General features: G+C 45.3%; 1 long non-coding RNA gene across 1 annotated transcript; it reads left to right on the top strand.

The window, feature by feature from the left end:
- The first annotated feature begins 10,057 nt into the window (after positions 1–10,057).
- LOC123480900 (uncharacterized) lies at positions 10,058–16,268 on the top strand. The gene is made up of 5 exons (XR_011650633.1): positions 10,058–10,124; positions 10,378–10,519; positions 12,911–13,095; positions 13,640–13,751; positions 16,070–16,268. It is a non-coding gene; the product is annotated as an uncharacterized lncRNA (long non-coding RNA).
- Positions 16,269–18,740: the final 2,472 nt, after the last annotated feature.

Below are 18,740 nucleotides of genomic sequence, written 5' to 3'. Positions count from 1 at the left end.
AAAGACAAGGGATCTTTATGTACCATTGGGTATGAAATGATGATCTCTTTTTCTCTTTTACCTTTTTTTTTTAAGAATACTAAGTAATGGTAATAATAAAGACAGTTGTTAACAATGACAACAAACCTGTAGTTGCGATTCTCATTTTATTGCCAGGACTCCTGCTGCGATGGTGGTTTTGTTGAGTGTCAATTGCTTTATTAACCAGTTAAAACAATCTAGGTGAATTAGCAAGACTTTTCTTATGCACATAGGGCTTTCTCGCAGTGTCTGTGAGTTCAGGTCGCCTGTCACCAGCATACCTGGTGTGCTCTCCTGGGAGGCAGCGTTAGTGTGCGGTCTGCTGCTCCGTTTTCAGCCGAGATAGAATTCCAGGCTCCCGGCAGCAGCAAAGCCACAGACCTCAGCAGAGGAGGCAAGGCGAGATTCGGCAGCTCCTTGCCTGCGGAGTTTGACCAAGCCTTTAAAATTGTGCTTTTGGAAGTATTTATTGTGATTTCACAAAAGCGGCTGGCAGTGTCGCGTGGAACATTTTTTCTTTTGGAAGCCCTAGGGGACTAGAAGCAGGCCATTTTTAACTGGACCGGACTTGTGCGTGGAGCCCCTGCTGGAGCTGCTGAGCGCAGTGCGCTAAGAAGTTCTGGCCCAAGGACGCACTGAACCCTGCATCTGGCAAAGCCTCCCTTAAATGTATCCGATTCTCCTGGGGCCAGTTGGAGTCCGGAGAGGAGAAAAAGCTTTATAGCCCAAGTCCTGGGCGGTTGGGCTGAAAGCTACCACATCTGCCCAGAATCTAGCAAACACCCACGGGCCCACCTGAGCTCTCGGCAAATCCAGAGCAAGTTAACTCGGTGTAATTGAACAGATGACATTGTTTCTGAAATAAGTGACACCCTTTCACCCACTGCAACCAGTCCAATGGGCGGCTCTCAATTTAGCACCAAAGGAATAATTCCCAAGAGCCCGCTGGAGGTTTACTGGGAGCCAGTGGAGGGGGGTTGGGGAGGGAGGGGAAGGGAGGCGGAGGTACCTTGGAGGAAGGAGGTCCGGAGGAGGAGCAGCAGCAGCAGCAAATTTCCAGCCAAGCAGGGGAGGTACGTGGAAGCCCGGAAATTTACCAGGATGCCCCAAATAACCTCTCCTAAGTCTCCGAATTCAGCGCTCCACAAACAGCCTCATAATAAGAGTCCAGGGCTGGAGCGCTCGGGTGGGCTGCGGAGGTGATGTCAAGAGTTATAGCTACATTCTATGAATTAAACTGGTGGCTAAAGCGCATAGGGCCGTTTAGCGTCACAGAGATGCGAGGGTGGGGGCTGTTTTTAAGGGGAGGGGCAGTCATTGGCTTTACCCTACGGAATCCAGGCAGAGGCTGAGAGTGGAGGAGAAGCCGCTTTCTGGGCTGGAGAAAAATCTGCAGTTGGAGAGGTAGGACTTCAGGGCCGATTTTGCAGGTCGCAGTCTGTATTGACCCCCGTGGAGGGGCCTGGGAGGCCAAGTGCATTTACAATGACCTCCGCCTCTGCCTCTGGATCCATGCTGTTGGGAAAACTCACCAATTCTGTACCTTCGCATGAAGGAAAGAATTTGCCCTGCCCCGTGCCTGCTAAAGACCAACTGAGAAAAGGGGCCCAGGAGAGAACCACTTTTGAACGTCATTTGACACAGTGAATGTCGCTCCCAGAAGGGTTCGCCTTCCCACACGCGCAGCTACCTCTCCCCCACGTGGCCTCTCGCCAGGGCTCAGCCACTCTGGTCCTATGGTACTTTTGGGGATCAGATCCCTGGGGTTAAGTTAACAGACTACAAGAAACCCCACCGTCCGTGCTCAAAAAAACATGTCTCTAGAAATGTAGCCTCACTGAGTCCAGGGAAAAGGGGAGCCCGAAACAAAGAGCCCCCACCAACCTCCATCCCTTCCAGATTTCCAACTTGTCAACCTTCCAGCGGACCACCCACAGCCCTCAGCGTTCTGCCCTCGAGGCCGTTTTTCTGTTCCATCTTATCATTGACGGAAGAGGAGCAATCTAAAACAATCTATCCCTTCACCCTCCCACTCCGCTCAGCTCCTGCTGGACTTCAGGAAAAATGAATGTCCAGAAGATCTCTGTCAGCCCTGGGGTAGGAGGCCACGCAGGTCCTAGTGGGACCAGAGGCCCCATGGCCTCCTTTGCGCTACTGCGGTGCGGGTGGAGATGCGAAAGGCGAATCCCTGGCGCCGCCAAACCCGAGAGGAGGAAGGGCCCGCGCCTGTTGCCTGTGGCTAGGGCCTCCCTGGTGGGAGGCCATGCAGCCTCCCAGACGCCGGGAGAGGAGAAGAGCGAGCACCTCTGCCGCAGGGCTCAGAGAGGCAACCCTTCCCGGAGGTTCAACTTTACGCCGGAGGTCGCCCTCTTTTATGGCCATGCCCCCACTCCTCCCGGGTTTCCCCCCACAATGAATACAGTTGTAGAAAGAATCTGGGTGTCGGCTTAGTGGCTTCTTCAAACCCTGTCAAACCGCCTCTTTAAACCATCTCTGCCAGAGGCTCAACTTTCTCTAGTGCCTGCGTCCCAGAAATTGGAAAGACAATATTCTCTCGGCATTTGTCTCGGTGGCAGCGTCCGGAAATGACAGCATAGTTATTGGTGCAGGACGTTTGAGTGCCAATCTAATTGATACTATTACCCCCAAATATAGAAAACCCAAAGTATTAGTTGGCATTTTTTTCAGGTTTATTTTTATTCACTTTGTGTTGGAAACATTTGAATTAGAAAACAAGAGAGACACCCCGCAGCTTAGATGCCTTCTGTTGCTCTGCTCTCCGGAGGGGACCCACGAGGGCTGATTAGCTGGAGTCAGCTGCCTTTGTTGATTTAAGGGTTCGCACGGCAGGGGGCGGGGCAGGACGGAACAATGACCTTGTTGCCTTTTCCTATTGTCCATTGTTGACATATATCTAGAATGCCTCCACTGTACAAAATTCGATCCAAAAATGAAAAAATAAAAGAAGGTGTAAAGAGGCCATGGTAATAGAGTTCTACTTTAACTGGCTCTGTTTGGGGTTATATATACCTCACACACAAATGAAGACATTATAAGTATATATCCTAATTTTTATATACCACTTATGTTATATGCTAGCGATATCATTTTAGTTTTGCAAGATAATTCCTTAAAGAAAAGTTTGAAATGCTATTTCTAATATGCGTAACATCCTCCTTTCAAGAAAATAATTAGCAGGCTTAAAAATAAAATTCAGAGGTGCTTTTATAGAAATTAAAACCCTGAAACTCCATGAACCAAAACCTCATCAAACACGATGGCCCCTAACTAGGTGCTACAGGTTAGTACTAAAGGAATATACTCACCTGTTTGCACAACCTCATTTATTTCAGTTGTGCATTTAAAATGTGTATTTTACCATTAGTCTGAAATCTCCAATCACATCATATGAGCAAGAAAATCTAAAACAATTGTACATAATGATTAAGAAATGACTAACTTTTGTGGTTTGGTAGTGTCCTTATCTTTATTTGCATGTAAATATTAATACATTAAAATTAATATGACTAGATATCGCCACTGCATAATTTGCAAGAAACTAATGGCAAGTGAAAGAGCAGGGATGACAAACACTTGCTTACTGTAATATCTAGTTCGGGTCCATGATCGAGTGTAGAAGAAACTGAGAGTCAGGTGTAGCAGATCCGATGCTTTGCACTGCTCTCGGAGTGCTCCGTCTGGTTACGAACACACTGAGCCATCACGCCACGCCGTGTGTGCTTTCGCTTAAATGTAGCTAAATTGAGACTTTGCCACGTTTTAAGAATCCGCCCCCCCACCCCGGCCCAAGATACGTATAACAGCCTGGAAAGATGACAGCATCTTGAACTAGGATGCTAAATCAGAAATCATACTGTTACCCAGAACTAGCATCCTGCTGACTCTCACAGAGAAACAGTACCCAAACCACGTTTCTCTTCTGAGGGTGGCACCGTGTGCTGTGCATTTTCTTGGCCCCGTTTCAGAATTTATTATACACTCTGCTGTTCAGGAGCTGCACAGACCACTGCTGACTGTGATGGGAAGCACCGGATACAGTTTCCCTGGTTTTGGATTCCCATGCAGTGTATGAAAAACATCGAAACTGTACCTTTTAGGTCTTGATGGAGGGTTCCTTCAAATCTGGAGATACTGATTTAGCTGTCCCAAACGTCCCATGATGCACCTCTGCATAATGCTGTACCCAAGTCATTGTGGGTCTGCTGGCATGACTTTGGATATATGGTGTCAGGGCAAATACCGTCTCGTGCATTTTGCCAGCGTGAGGAAGAAACGTGAGCACAGCTCTCAAAGTGGAGGAAGAGGGACGTGGGTGGGAAATCGCCCTTTGGGATATGGTGGTGGAGAAAGATTTGAGTGCGGTGACTTCATCAGCCATCAAAAGAGAGAATGAAAGTAGGGATTAAACTAAGATGAGAAGAGTATTTAACTTTGTGAAGAGCAAGAGACAGCTTATTAAGGAAGAGAAGAAGTGCAGCCAATGCCAAGATGACAGATCGGTAGTTGCAAAATAGTCTTGGGGATGCGCGTGACAGCACAGGGAGGTGGAGTCACAAATGTGTAGCTGTGTGGTGCCAGGCGGGTGCCGGAAATATCGGGGTGGGGGGTGGGGCACTTTGTGAAGAATATGATTGCCTAACCGCTCTGCTGTGCTCCTGGAACTAATGCAAAATAATATTGAATGTAAACTGCCATTGAAAAAGTTTAAAAATTATTAAATCATGCCAAAATGACAAGGAATGGTTTTGGGACCCAGTTCATCCTGATAGGCCATACATTTAACAGTAAAACCCACGTTTTTACTCTTTAGTCTGGGAAAAGGAAACGTTATAGTTATTTTAATATGACATTTAAAACTGCAAAACTGATTTAAGGGTTCTTTTTTATAGAGAAGTAGACTATTTGTCAATTATTTTAAAAAGTTGTGTTACATCTTGAAACACACTATACTAAAATACTTAACCAAAAGTAAACTCACTATGGGCGAACTGTATCAGCATAGAAAACACAACCTAAAAGTACTGGCAATACCATAGAGTGGATTCCTTCCAGTTTTCATGCAACTGGGTTCCCTTAGCAGCAGGATTCAGCACTCCAAACAGGAGAAAGGACTAGACCCGACAAGAGACTGTAAGAAACGGCTGCAAAGTCTTCCAGAGTTTTTGTTAGCCCTCGCTACACACAGGAGTATGCCAGAAAGCGTAAGTCACGCATTTGGAGCTGCTCACTTAAACCACAGCAAAAACAGAAAGATGTGAAAACAGGGCCCTCTGCTCAAATTCATGCCAGGCAACTTGATGGGCCGCCAGCAACCCCGCTGTTGCGTTAGCATTTCTGGCCAGGCTGCGTGTTCTCCTAGCCTCCTTCTTCCGATGTGAGAAGAATGTAAACCAAACCCACGAGGGAGCGTTCTTCGCACCCGGCCACTTGGGAAGAGTTTGGGTGTCCAGAATGTTGGCAAGGTCAGACACAGTTGTTCGCATGCAGTCTTTTCGGGAAGTCACGGGGTCAGGATGTCTGCACATGTGCACAAGCCAACAGGCCCATAAAAGCCTGATAGGAGGCAGCAGTGCCCCATAAAAGGTCACGCCCAGCCAGAACGCAGCCACATTTGAGAGGCGTCTGCAGCAGGGAAGAAATATGAAACTGACAGCGTCAGAGGAGCTGCAGCGGCAGCACAGAGAGACGGATGGGGATTAATCACGGTAAAATACCGAGCAAAAAAGACAGCTCATTCTGCCAAGCGTGACTACTTCTCCGCTCACATGTTTCACAAAGTACACTCTTCAAAGTGCAAGCCGATTGGCCAAGGTCAGGTTGATCTTTGCTGGGCTAACAGAAGCAGCTGTGAAGTGTATGCCATGGCCAACTGGAAACACCTAAGGATTTTTAACATAAAAACAAAACAACACAAAAAAGGAAATTATTTGTGGTTCAAAGGCAGAAATACTCCTGATAACACATGGTCATCAAAATTGCATTTTCTCTCCCTGCTCCTGCCCTTCCCTTGGGGCAGTACTGACTTACAAAGGTTAGTGGTTGCTGTTAGCCTGTGGCTCTCTGGGACTTTTTAATGTGCACCCCTTGTATGTCTAGATTTAGCTTCTGGCCTTATTTCGCCCTGTCTTCTCATCGAGACACTCTCTGTGTAGGCAGTACATGCTACCTCACAGCCTTTGGGCATTGATTCCAGAGCCCCAAGGCCGCTAGGCCTACAATGGCTCCCCCTCCCCCACCGCACACGTCAGTGTCTTACCAAGGACACCAAGGGACTCCAGGGAAGGTGAACTTCTTGGACACCCAAGGCCCTTTAGTCTTCAGAGATTTTTGTTTGGTTTTGTTGGTTGTTTTTTAATTCAAACACCAAAACTTTCTGTAGATGATTTTTTTGCTTTTTTTTTTTTACCCATCCATGCTATTACAGAAATTTCTATAATAAGCATATTGACAATAAGAAAAAAGGAAAAAGGAAGAAAGGAAGTCAAAAAAGAAAACAAAGATGACAGACCTAAAAGGAAGTGATATGCAATGGGATACCAGTCAACAGTGAAAAGGAATGCGCTATTGACACGTGAGGTAACATGGATGAAGTTCAGAATAAATACGCTAAGCGGAAGAGGTAAGACCGACAAATGGACACACCGTGTGCTTCTCTGTTGGGAAATGCAAACTAATGTATGGTGGCAGAGAGGAGATACATGGGGCGTGGGGGTGTGGGGTAGCAGGGAGAGGCAGCAGAGAGGGATGGCCAAGGGGCTGCAGAAGACTTCAGAGGTGATCTGTCATTGGGAAGGGCATTGCTCTGTTGCAATGTTGGTGTCATGGGCATAGACATATGTCAAAGCCCACCAAATTACATACTTTAAATACGTGCCGTTCATTGTACGTCAGTGATACGTCGGTACAGCCACTGCAAACAGACCTCAAGAAAGAAGCCACTACTCGCTGGCCCTATTCTTTATTATTGTTGTTGTTGTTGTTATCAGCACTATACACTTGTTATCGTGGGTTGCCGGGGAAACGGCAAGCATAGAGTATTGCCTGGGGTGAAATGGGGAGCTTAAAGGCAGAGAAGGACCTTCCGCCGTCCATTGGCCTGACTGGTGTTTGGCAGCCGTGCTCAGGACACCGATCTGAATTTTCTGTTGCATAATCCTTTCATTTTAAGCATTTTTCCTTCCTCTCGTGGTTTTGCCATCAAGGATCACAATGTACACTTTCAGGAAGGCTTCTCAAATATCCTCCTTTCCCCAAAGTCAGATTAATTCTATAATTTCTAGCACACGGTGGGCAATTTTAAATCAATCTCATGTTGTGTAGGAATAGATAGGCCTTTTCGGCATCTTTAACACTCTTACATTTTTAGAGTAGAGAGTCCACATTTTGTCCGTTATTGCAAACTCTCGGCTCTCTAAATGGTCCCCGGGTCGGGTTGTTGGGTCCTGCTGCCTTGGGCTGACCTCCCTCAGATGTCCACAGCCAGCTGACCAGAGCAAACACACCCGTCCCTGGGCCCTCAGCTCCGTCATCCATGGCTCTCGGTGTCGGCCTGATTCATGTCTGAGTTCTTCACATCCTTGGGCACTGCCCGCAGCACATGCCTACAGCCCAAGGCTTTCCAGACAGGTTGGCCATCTCCCTCTTTCTGTCTCTCATGGATGGGCTTCTGGCACGTCCCCAGCCCACTCTTTCACTTTTTATAAACTTAAGTTGCTGTGAACTGACCTCAATATTCGATTTTCAAGTAGCCATATGTGTTCTACCCTGAATGGTCTGTGAAGCAGAGCAAGGGGGAAAGACATATTGTTTCAACACGATGGTGCGGGAATATAAGGTTTGTTCTCTTCGTGTTTTGGATTTGGGCTTTAACATGGCTGTCCGAGGAGAGGGTCAGGACGTTCCTCTTCCCATGGCTCTGGTTTGTGTGTCTTTCTGTGGGCAGGACACGCCCCGCCCCCGCCCCCCCCAGTGAACAAATGGAGCCCTGAAGGACAGGGCAGGGTTTGTGGCATTTGGGGGCAGAAGAGATGGAACCAGATCCAGAGCATTAGTGTTGACGAGAAGCTTTTCTTCGACTCTGGTCAGTAGCTTGTCTTGTAGTATGCTTCTGTGTTTCTGTCAGTTTTCTGCTTTGAAAATTCCCTCCTGCCAGAAAACATTTAAAGCAGAAAAAAAAGGGACATTGGAAGACGAGGTTAGGAAATCTTTTCCCTTTTTTCTCTTGGTGGAAGAGACTACTACTAGTATTTGCTCACTCAGTGTCATGCCCTCACACCTCTCTCTATTCTTGCCAGCAGAATCCTGTTTTCTGTTTGTTTGCCTATTGGGTATTTTCTCTGATAAAATGCTTGATTTTCCTAGCCTCTTTTGTACATAGAATGGCCAATAAGATGTAGGTCTTTTGGAAAAACTACTTACACAGCTGGCAGACAGAAAGCATGCACCTCTCTAGTTCTTGTTTCCTGTCTGCTCCTTGATAGGAATGTGGGCATTGTGGCTGGAGCTCCAGCAGCCATAATGTGTCTGTGGAATGACCTTCAGGTTGGAAGTTAGCTACAGCAAGCAGGTGGAAGATTTGCCTGGATCTCTGATGATTTTCTAGAGCCATCATATCATCTCTGAACTGTTGTATTAATTAGCTGTTGCTGTGTAAAAAATTGCCACAAATTTATCATCTTAACCCAACACCCACGTATTATCTCATGATTTCCTTGGGTCTTGTGTCTGGGCATAGCTCAACTGGTTCCTCGGTGCAAGGACGTACAAGGTTGCAGTCAAGGTGTCAGCCAGGCCATCCTTGTCAGGAGGTTTGACTGGGGGAGTCTGCTTCCAAGCTCACAGAGGTTGTCAGCAGAATTCATTTCCTTGCTGCTGTCGGACTGAGGTCCCAATTTTATGCTAGCTGTTGGCCAGGGACCGTTCTCAGCATCTACTTCAGGACTCTGCCTTGTGGCCATCTTCATAGCTCTCAACATGGCTGTTAGCTTCTGCAAGGCAGAAGGAGAATCTGCCAGGAAGGGCCCAGCCCCTCTTCACCTGAGCCAGGGGGTTTAGTCTCCCTCTTGACTAAGTCAAAATCAACTAACTTGGGACCTGTGACAGGCTGTGAAGTCCTTCCACCTCTACTGCACACTGCAGCCCAACACAGGAAGGACAGCCCACGGCAGTCACCAGCCCTGCTCACACGCAGAAGGCACCAGTAGCAAGGGGGTGAGAATCTTGGAGGCTGTTCTAGAATTCTGCTCTATCTACCCATGGGCTTCCTTTACCTTTAGAGGATAAACCCCTTGTTTCTCTAAACCAAATAGGCAGGCATCTCTCTCATACTTGCAACCAAACACCATTTCTAACTGTTACAATCTCTGAACTGTAAGGGAAAACATACAAAGGAATAACTGAGTAAGTAAAAAACGTAATTTCAAAATGAATACAAAAACATGTGGTTGTAAAATTTTTTAAAAAGCACAGCCAGAAGAGAAAGCCCTCCTTCAAATGCCCTGACATCTCTCTTCTTTCCCTGAGGGCAAAGGCTCACAGCCACAGTCCTGTTTCTTGGCATTTGCACCCCCATGTGTATGCACATATGCGATAACACATGTAACTCCACTTCCCATGTACATACACATCTATATTAAACTGAGTCATACCACGTGTGATATTAATGTAAGCACTCTACACAGGCGCACGCCCTCCACGCAGAGACTGGCAGTGGATGAGTCGGGTTCATTGTTCATTGCAGCAGGTACCCCTGTGGAGCCCCTGCACCCTGGAGGTCTGCGCCCCAAGGAGACCTGTGACAGTGAACACCGTGAAGACTGTTGGTGGTCTCTGCGCCACGGGGGCCTGTGGAGGGTCTTAGACAAGTGGGGTCGGAAAGGATTTAGAGCATTTGTGCTCTGGCTGGGACATTTGGGGGCGGGTTGGAAAAACTGGGGTGCTTGTTCACTCTGGATTGGATGCTATCAGGATGGAGGGATAGTCTATGATTGGGTGACCTAATCTTTTCTAGGAGGAGGGAAGACTGGGGAGAAAACAAAGCTGTAATTGGTAAAGAAGCAGCAATGACTTAAAGTGGCCAGGAGGTAGGTGTTGGGTATTTCTGGGGTTTGCACAGTGGCCTGGCTTTTGTCTTGTGCTCAGAAGCAGTGGTGGTCTTTACCATCACGGAGAAACCTTACCTTGTGGAGATTTTCGGGAGGTGGTTTGCATGAGTCCGACAGCAGAACCACAAGCCCCAGCTGTGGGGCCAGGCCAGCTCCTAACCCGCAGCTCTGAGGCCCAGCTGTCGGTGTGAGAGCAGTTCCTTCCGCAGGGCTGTTGCTCTCTCTTCCCCAGGAACTGCTCTGCGGAGAGCCAAAGAGAGAAACAACTGGGGCAGCCCGCTGCGCTGAACTGGAACACTCATACCCTGGAACTGGAACGCTCATACCCTGTCCATTATGGACATAATTATATATGTAGGAACAGAGCGTAGCTGGTAAGTCCAGAGTTTATTAGACACATTTCTGTGTTACTGAAAATGCCCTATATAGGCGGCTGTACACACATACACACACATATGCATACACACGAAATAAGTTGTGTGTGTATATATATATATATATATATATATATATATATATGTGTGTGTGTGTGTGTTTATGCTTTTTCAGAGAAAGGGTCACTCTAAAGAGGCATATAAACTTGCTTACAGTGCAGATACTTTTTAAAGAGAAAGCATTATTAACTACCATGTCTTGAATCAGTATAATCGTTAGAACTCATAGGATTTATCCTGATTGGTCTTTGTTTCAAAATTGTATAAAATAAGCAACTAGCTGCTGCTGCTAATATCAACAACATTTTCTAAAAATATGTTGAGTGTGTTGTGTCCTTCCAAATATTTATCTTTTAAAAATAATCTCAAAAAGCTATATTTCTGGAAACTTTTTGGGTGGGCAAATAAATGCTTCCAGCTGAGCCAGACGGAACTCCCCTCCAGCACTTACAGAGCTCCCCTTCTGATCTAGTCACCAAGGTGCCCTTGTCCCAGCATTGGTCCAGTTTATAAGGACTTTCTCTCTGAAGTTGTTGGAAGTGAGACTCTACACGAGCAACCAGCCCACTCTCTCCCCTTTCTATCAGAGAAAGAGGCCCTTCCCAATTCCTTGTGAAGTTCCAGCTGAGGTATGGTGCAGTTTTCACATCTCCAGTCTTTTAAGGAAGTGTTTCCAGCCTTGTCTATGCAGTAATTACAGTGTCATCTGAAAGGGGATATAGATTGCTTGTCCCAGGCAGTTAGGGTAACTTGTACTTTCTTGGGGGGAATAAAAGTCAGAAATGGGAAGTTATCTCTGAGTGCTTGGATTAAACTTCACTAATCAAAGGACAGTATCTTCCCCAAATCTTTGCGTTTCGTGTTGTTGAGAAAGGTGTAAGCGAAGTACCACCCCTTCATGCTTGAGATGAGTAAGCAACCATCAGCTCAGCAGCCAAAAGGGGACCAAGGTCATTCTCCAGTTTCCTGGTCCTTGGCCCTGCTGGGTATTCACTTGCCTCCCACAGTCTGTAAACCCGAAATACTGCTTCATATCCAGGTTACCTGATGAGTCAAAGGAGAAGGCAGAATGACGAAGCAGGCTGTTTTCTAGCACCTTCCACTTCCTATGGTACTGGTGCAGGGGTGCGGGGTGCGCCTGCTGAGGCATCCCATCAAACTCTCCCCTCTGGGGGTCTCCCAGCCTGGTTCCTGCTTTCTAGGTTTGCTCCCCACCCCTCTGTGACCGCTGGGGTCCTCTCATCGCTCTCAGCTGGTGCCACTGGAGGGCTGAATCAGCCCCATATCTGCTGAAGTTGGGAACGTTGATTGGTTTTCTGGGACCAACCTAGGAAAAGCATTTTCACGGGACCGGCTTCAGATTTCATACAGGCATGCCCGGCACACCTATTCATAGAGAAGGTGAAGTCTGAGTCTCAGTTGCAAGAGATACATGAAACATAATCAAAACTAATTTTCCTTTCCTATCACCTGCTGTGCATACCTCTACAAATATTAAAGATAATATTTCAATATTAAAGTTTGATGTCAAAATAATAAGATTATTGGTGTGAAACTGATGTGTAAATGTAGAACAGATTGGTTCTATAGGCATTGTAGTTACAACTATAACTATGACTATAATCAGCAATAACTGATTATTGTCATTATTACTACAGTGATTATTGGTGGCAGTGACAATAGTAGTATCCGGAAGGGTACAGTGGACATGTTCTTGTTCAGGTGGGAAAAGACTCAAGAATGGGAGATACACTAAGGATTTATTTGCTAGTTAATAATTTGCTGATGATTATATTTTTCCTAGGTGTGTAGAAGTATATAGCTACATTATTATTTAGAGATGCCAGTGAAATGTTTATATATATATATACACACATATACACATATATAACATACATACACATATACACATGCCATAGAAATAAATACTAGTAACACACTCATTAATATTGTACATAGATTTTATAATTACTATCCACGATACAATGTTTTACAAGGGTAGATCCAAAAAAAGCTGATATTATCTTCTTCTGGAGAGTGGCCCCTTGTAGTACAAGCTTTCCCTGCTAGGTGAGTGTTCTAGGAACCCATTCATAACAGTGTACCAGCTGGTGGTGGTGTGAGAGGCTGTGTTCGGTTCCAGTGAATTATTTTTTGAAGATTCTTTCAACACACTTGCCCATTTCATGATGGGTGATTTATGAGCACACCTGTCCACACTCCACTGTGTGTTCAGTAGTTTTTGACCCAAACCAGCATGACCTCCATGCCCTACCCTTCATATTCACCTGATCTTGCCCCGAGTGACTATTTTTCTGTTTGTTTCCCCAGATGAAAAAAGTCCTCAAAGGGAAACATTTTGCCAACGTGGAACAGGTGAAACAAAAAACTGCAGAAGCACTAAAAAGCATCCAAATTGACGAGTTCAAAAACTGTTTTGAGCAGTAGGAAAACAATCTCAGTGGGTGTATTGCAGCAAATGAAGAGTGCTTTGAAGGTGACTAAAGCTTAAACATGTAAGAATAAATACACAATTTTTTATAAAAAATTCCAGGTTTTGAGGTCACTTCTCATATATAGCTTTATAATTTTGACTGCATGCATATAGTAATATAGTACCCATCAAGTTGAAGAGGAGCTAATATCTTATACCAAAGACAGATCAATTATCATGTATATTAATTATGAGTCCCATCTCTAGTTCTCTTGTAAAGTGTAAATGATTTATTACAATGTTGGTAAAATGTTAACTTGACCTTGAAAATGCAAGTATTTGCACATACTTGGGACTTCAAGCACATTACGTTTCACTATCAAGCACCAGTATTGCGAAGGCAGCTCAGGGTAGTTCGGTGCAGACGATACGAGCATGAACTTTTCTGCTCTTAGTATGCCTGTAGAGATAGGAGCCTATTTTGTAGCTAAATGCCAAGTGCTAGAATTCCAACCTTAATATGCATATTTAATTAGTTTTATATTTTTACCATCTTTTGATTTGAGGCTTTTTAAAAAGTACGCATTGTTCTGAGAATGAAGCCTGCCCTCGTGTCTTTGTTTCAGTGAGAAAGTAGGACGGACATTATTGCGTCTCCGTATTTTGCGGTATTTCCAGGGGCAATACGTACCGAGTCTTCCACAGTCCCCTGCTCTCCTTCGTGACCTCCATCCACGGGTAAGGAGGTAGTTAAGAGTTGAGGTAGAATCTGAAGCATAATAGCAACCCAAACCAGCTCTAATTAATGTGAGAATCTCAGACCCACTGGGTGTGGAACTTTGACTTCATTTCTCAGAGTCTTTCCTCATCTGCCGGCCCAGCATAAATTAATGTGTAGAGTCTGACATTTGTGAGCCGGAGAGAGAATTTCATGATTCGCGTGAAATACAGTTACTTAGCCAATTGGAGGGGACAAGAGGAGGGTTTTTATATTGTCTATTTTATTACTTTACCTCAGTGGATCTAATTCCATGAAGTGTGGATGTTTCTGATTTAAGCACATACAGAGGAACATTTCTTCTACTGGCAACTTTGACCCAGCTCTGGCGTGGGCATCTACGCACACAGTGTAAAAGAACAAGTTGTTAAGCGACAAACGCATTTTGGAGGCCATTTCGGATATTTATTTTCCATAGCATAGCAAATCTGTGGAGACCGACTACGTACTTTGACCAGTCCAGGTGCTGGCATTGCCTTGACGCAGCTCCTGGGAGCAGCTGGGGTCCGGGGTTTGACAGACTGTAAGCCAAATAACTGTGCTTCTGATGGGCACATGCACTTTTAAAGTTAAATTCTAGTTACCATGTATTCATTCTCATGACGAGCTGTTGTATCTCACTGATCGTCGATAGAGCAGTGAATGGTGTGCCTTTCTGAAAAGCGCCTCTCTCTATTCTTCTTTCTGCCTTTGCTACTTAGTTCAAAAAAAGCCTGAAATACATTTTTGCTCTTTGAATGAATTTTTTATAAACGTTGTTTTGTATGTAAAAAGAACAACCACCACACATGTGGGGTTTTTTTCTTTTATGGTTTGGTCAAATTGGGGAAGATTTAGATGCTTTTCTTTCTAAAGCGGGGGGACAGTTGTTAGAATGCAGTCTGGAAGAGGAAACAAGGAACATTTTGATAGACTGCCATCCTGTGTTAAACTGTCCTATGCTTGGCACTCCCTGAGAGCACCTGAAGGGAAATACGGTCACGACAGAGATATTCTGTGTTGAATCAGACAGATTCCTGGCAGCGAAGAGGGGGCAAACTCAACAGGCTTAACTGGACAATTCCTGATGGCGGGAATAGTGCAGGGAGGCGAGAGCAGGGCCCAGGGAACCCACAGGGATTGTGAAGATGTCCCCACCGCTAGGCCTGGGAGCCTGGAAGCTGTGGGAGGGAGGGAGCCTGTTAGGAGTGGAAACTACAGGAAAACGCCAACAGTCAAAGCTGCGGGTGGTGCAGGATAAATACTCTAGCTCCCTCTCAGCCTTCTCATTGCCTCCTGGGGCACAGACCCAGACTCAGGGTGGGGAATGGATCTGGGGACTCAGAAAGAAACATTAGCACAGTTTCTTATTGCTGATCTAGCAAATGACCACTAATTTCGTGGCTAAAATAACACAAATTTATTACCTTACAGTTCGGAAGGTCAAAAGCTCTCAATTTGGGTATCTGTAGGGACAGCTCCGTCCCTTCTGGAGGCTGTGGGAGAGTCCCTCCCTTGGCCCTTTCCAGCTGTTGGGGGCTGCAGGCACCCTCCGACTCACGACCCCTTCCTCTAATCATGAAGGCCAAGGGCGTCTGCTCGGTGATGACCCTCTCCAGAGGAGCCTGGTGGTGATGGGGGGCCCACCTCGAGAATCCAGGGAGTTCATCTCTTTATTTCCAAAACCTGAAGTCCACGAGCAAAGTTTCTTTTGCAGCGTAAGGTAATGTGGTTACGGGTTCTGAGATCAAGTCATGGATGTTTGGGGCAGCCATTTGCCGGTCTGCAGACGACAGACCCCAGGTAGCTACGAATATGAAGGAGTGGATGTCCCTGCTATAGGCGGGCTAACACTCGAGACTGACTGCTCGCTGAACAACTGATAATGAATTCCTGTTTACAGTTTGAAAAGCATTTTCCTTTTTGAAGAATGCAGAAGTGTCAAACTAATGTTCTATTCAATGGTAATTATTGCCGTACATGTTTAGGCCTATGTGTTTCAAATCGCTTCTACATTTTCAACTTCTCAAGTTACCCTTTCCACGGTTCATGTCATGACTCCTTTGATAGTTTTTATAAAAATACTGACTTGGAGAAATAATGGTTGGTAAAGTTTATTGAGTTATTATGATTTTTCTCCCCATTTTCATACGTTATTTCCACACCATCCCTGTAATGAAGATGCCGTCATTAACCATATTTTAGAGGTGATGAGACAGAAGCAGGTTAACGAATATGTCACAGATAATCTAACTAATAAGTGGACAGGATGGATATCACTTTCCATTTGCCTCCCTAGGTCAGTTGTCAACCCTGCCCTGCTGTGGGAGGCCAAAGGATGCAAACTGCTTCATCAAGGTTCCCTTTTCCCAGCTTCCGCTTGGCTCTGAGGGAAGGAAGCGCAGCAGGAGTTTTCAGGGTGAAAGAAGGAGACGTCTTGTTCCTCTCCCACCTTCCTGTCCCTCACTTTTCCTCCCGGCCTTGCTGCCTGGCGGTCTGCTGCCTGGCGGTCTGCTGCCCTCGCCAGCTGCGTCCTTCCTGTCGGGTGCTCCTCTGTGCTCAGCGAGTTCTGGCAGCATTGTTTCCTGCGCTCTGGCGGGTGGTAATGGTTTTCCAGGGTTCACTAGTCTCTGGGTTCTTCCCCATCCTTTGTTTCTTCCAACTCTTCTACCTCTGCAAGTAATCCCTTCATTAAATTTGATCTAATTTAATTGATTTTCATTGAAACCCCTCTGAATGTGCCATCTTTTTCCCTCCCTTTGGAAGGTAGCTGCAAGTTCATTACAAGGTTCTCCAACTTAGAAGCTGAACCCTTAATCAATTTAATCTGTTGACTTTGACAGAAACACATCCCCCAAGTGATTGGATTTAGAACTTGAAATAAATTAGTTACATTTAGTCAACTGCTTATGTACTTGTTTTACTAAGTTTAAGAACATGACTAGCTAAATTAAGACACATTATTAATTTTCAGGTGTGAACACAGCATACCTTTGGTTGGGTATAATGCATATATTATGTAATAAATCTATCTGTAAACATAAGGCCAGTTTGCCCTTGTTATTATTCTGCCATCAGCAGGCATTGTTTATAACATCTTATGTCACGCTCAGATTTCATGCTTTGCAGTGAGTTTGGGTTTGATTCATTAACGTTGGAAACCCATCTAGTTCTGCCTCCCGGGAGGGAACTCTTGCTCCCACAGCACACGATGTATATATACGTCTGTTCCTTTGCAGATTTCTCTGAGCACCTCCTCAGTGATGCTGATGCCTGTTTCCTTGACAACAGGGTAGGGTGAGCACTGAACCGATAGGGAGTATGTGTCAGATTTATTCAGGGGAGTTGTAGTTGTTCAGAGGAAATAAACAATATCACAGTGACCTTGTCTTCTTTTGTGAGCAAAGACGCTCATGAAGGTGCTCCACGTAGCCAGTGATTTCTGTGAGCCAAGGGGACAGGTACCCATGGTGCTCCAGACTGGCCTGTCACATTTTTGCATTCGTTCACTAGTACTGTTTACATTTTTTCCCAGTTATTCTTAAGTCACATGTACTGACCAACATGTTTATAATTTGAAACTAAACAAATACTTAATCATTTTCCTTTTCACTTGTGTGATGCAGCTAAGGGATGGCTTGGTGGTCTCTGGTGGTCTTTGTACCTAGAATGTGTAGTCAAAATGTGTATGACATCCTAATTGTGGGATCCAACAGCAGATCAATCAGAAGTCTTCCTTAGCACTTGTCCCTGCAAGCATCAATGACAATGTACATACTGATAAACCCATGATGTATCAAGATCCTAAAATGACCACTGAAGCATTAGAAAAACTATTGGATTGTTTTCATAGTCACCTAGATAGTAAATGACATTAGGAGATTCTTTCCACCAAAATCAATCTTCTCACCCAAACCCCAAATCAAGCTGGATCATGTATCCCAGTAATTTTTAGGTACGTGAGAATGGAGCCCCAACACCGAGGATGGGGGCCTGAGACCCGCGTTGTCAGGTAGACTACCTTTGAGAATCAGGTGCATCTGGAAAGTTCCTGGCTGACTGCAGTGGAAGAACAGGCACCCTTCCATTCCTGCAAGTAGAGAGGGGAACGCAGGGAGCTCTCCCTGGTGCTGCTTGAAGACTTGACCAGAGATGACCTCCTCTGTTCATTCTTCCCTCGGATGCTGCTCCTCTGATGAGTGTCTCCTTTATCTCATTTAAAAGGGGACCCACTTGCTTCTTCCCGATTCCACTGAATCTCTTGAGAAACACTGTTGCAGTTGTGCCTCATCTGATTTTAACACAGGCTAGATTTTAATCGTTGCCTGGACCTACCACCCAGTGGTCTCTCCTATCATCCACTCACCCTCTATTATTTTGCCCAGGACAAAGAAATCATCAATTGGAAACTAAAGTCATTTGCATTATTCTCTAGAAACACATAAAGTTCATTTGATTAAAATACAAGGTTAGTCAATATGGAGATTCAGACTATCAAACAAAACTAAAGACCAAAATGCCCTATGAGTTAAATAATTGTTCCACATTTTACACAGAAGGAACAAAAGCCATATAGCAAACCAAGTGAATTAAAGTTGGACATGTTAGGAGACACTCTTTCTTCATATGCCAACTTTTTTCAGTGCTATTCATTACTAGCATGGATTTAGCTACCTAGCATGTCATTACTCCTTGTGTATCCCTTTAAGGTCCAGATTGGAATACCTTTTCACATGGGGGACAACTGTTGCTCTGTCAAAGGTTTTCAAGTTCCCTGCAAAGTGTCCAAATACTCACAAGGGTTTTGACATCCAGGTGTGGTGCGAGGGTGCCAGAGAGAGGGATTGTGAGCGGAGCAGCAGACGTGGGAAGGCATCAGAGCACATTTGGGGCATAGTGAGTAGAGAGCATGGCTGGAACATCAGATATTCAGCTCACTGGTGAGAGGGAACACAGGAAACATGCAGACG

Source organism: Desmodus rotundus, chromosome 1 (assembly GCF_022682495.2).
Source record: "Desmodus rotundus isolate HL8 chromosome 1, HLdesRot8A.1, whole genome shotgun sequence".
Taxonomy (NCBI): domain Eukaryota; kingdom Metazoa; phylum Chordata; class Mammalia; order Chiroptera; family Phyllostomidae; genus Desmodus; species Desmodus rotundus.
Note: the sequence above shows the minus strand (reverse complement) of the source record. Positions and strands in the feature narration are given on the sequence as shown.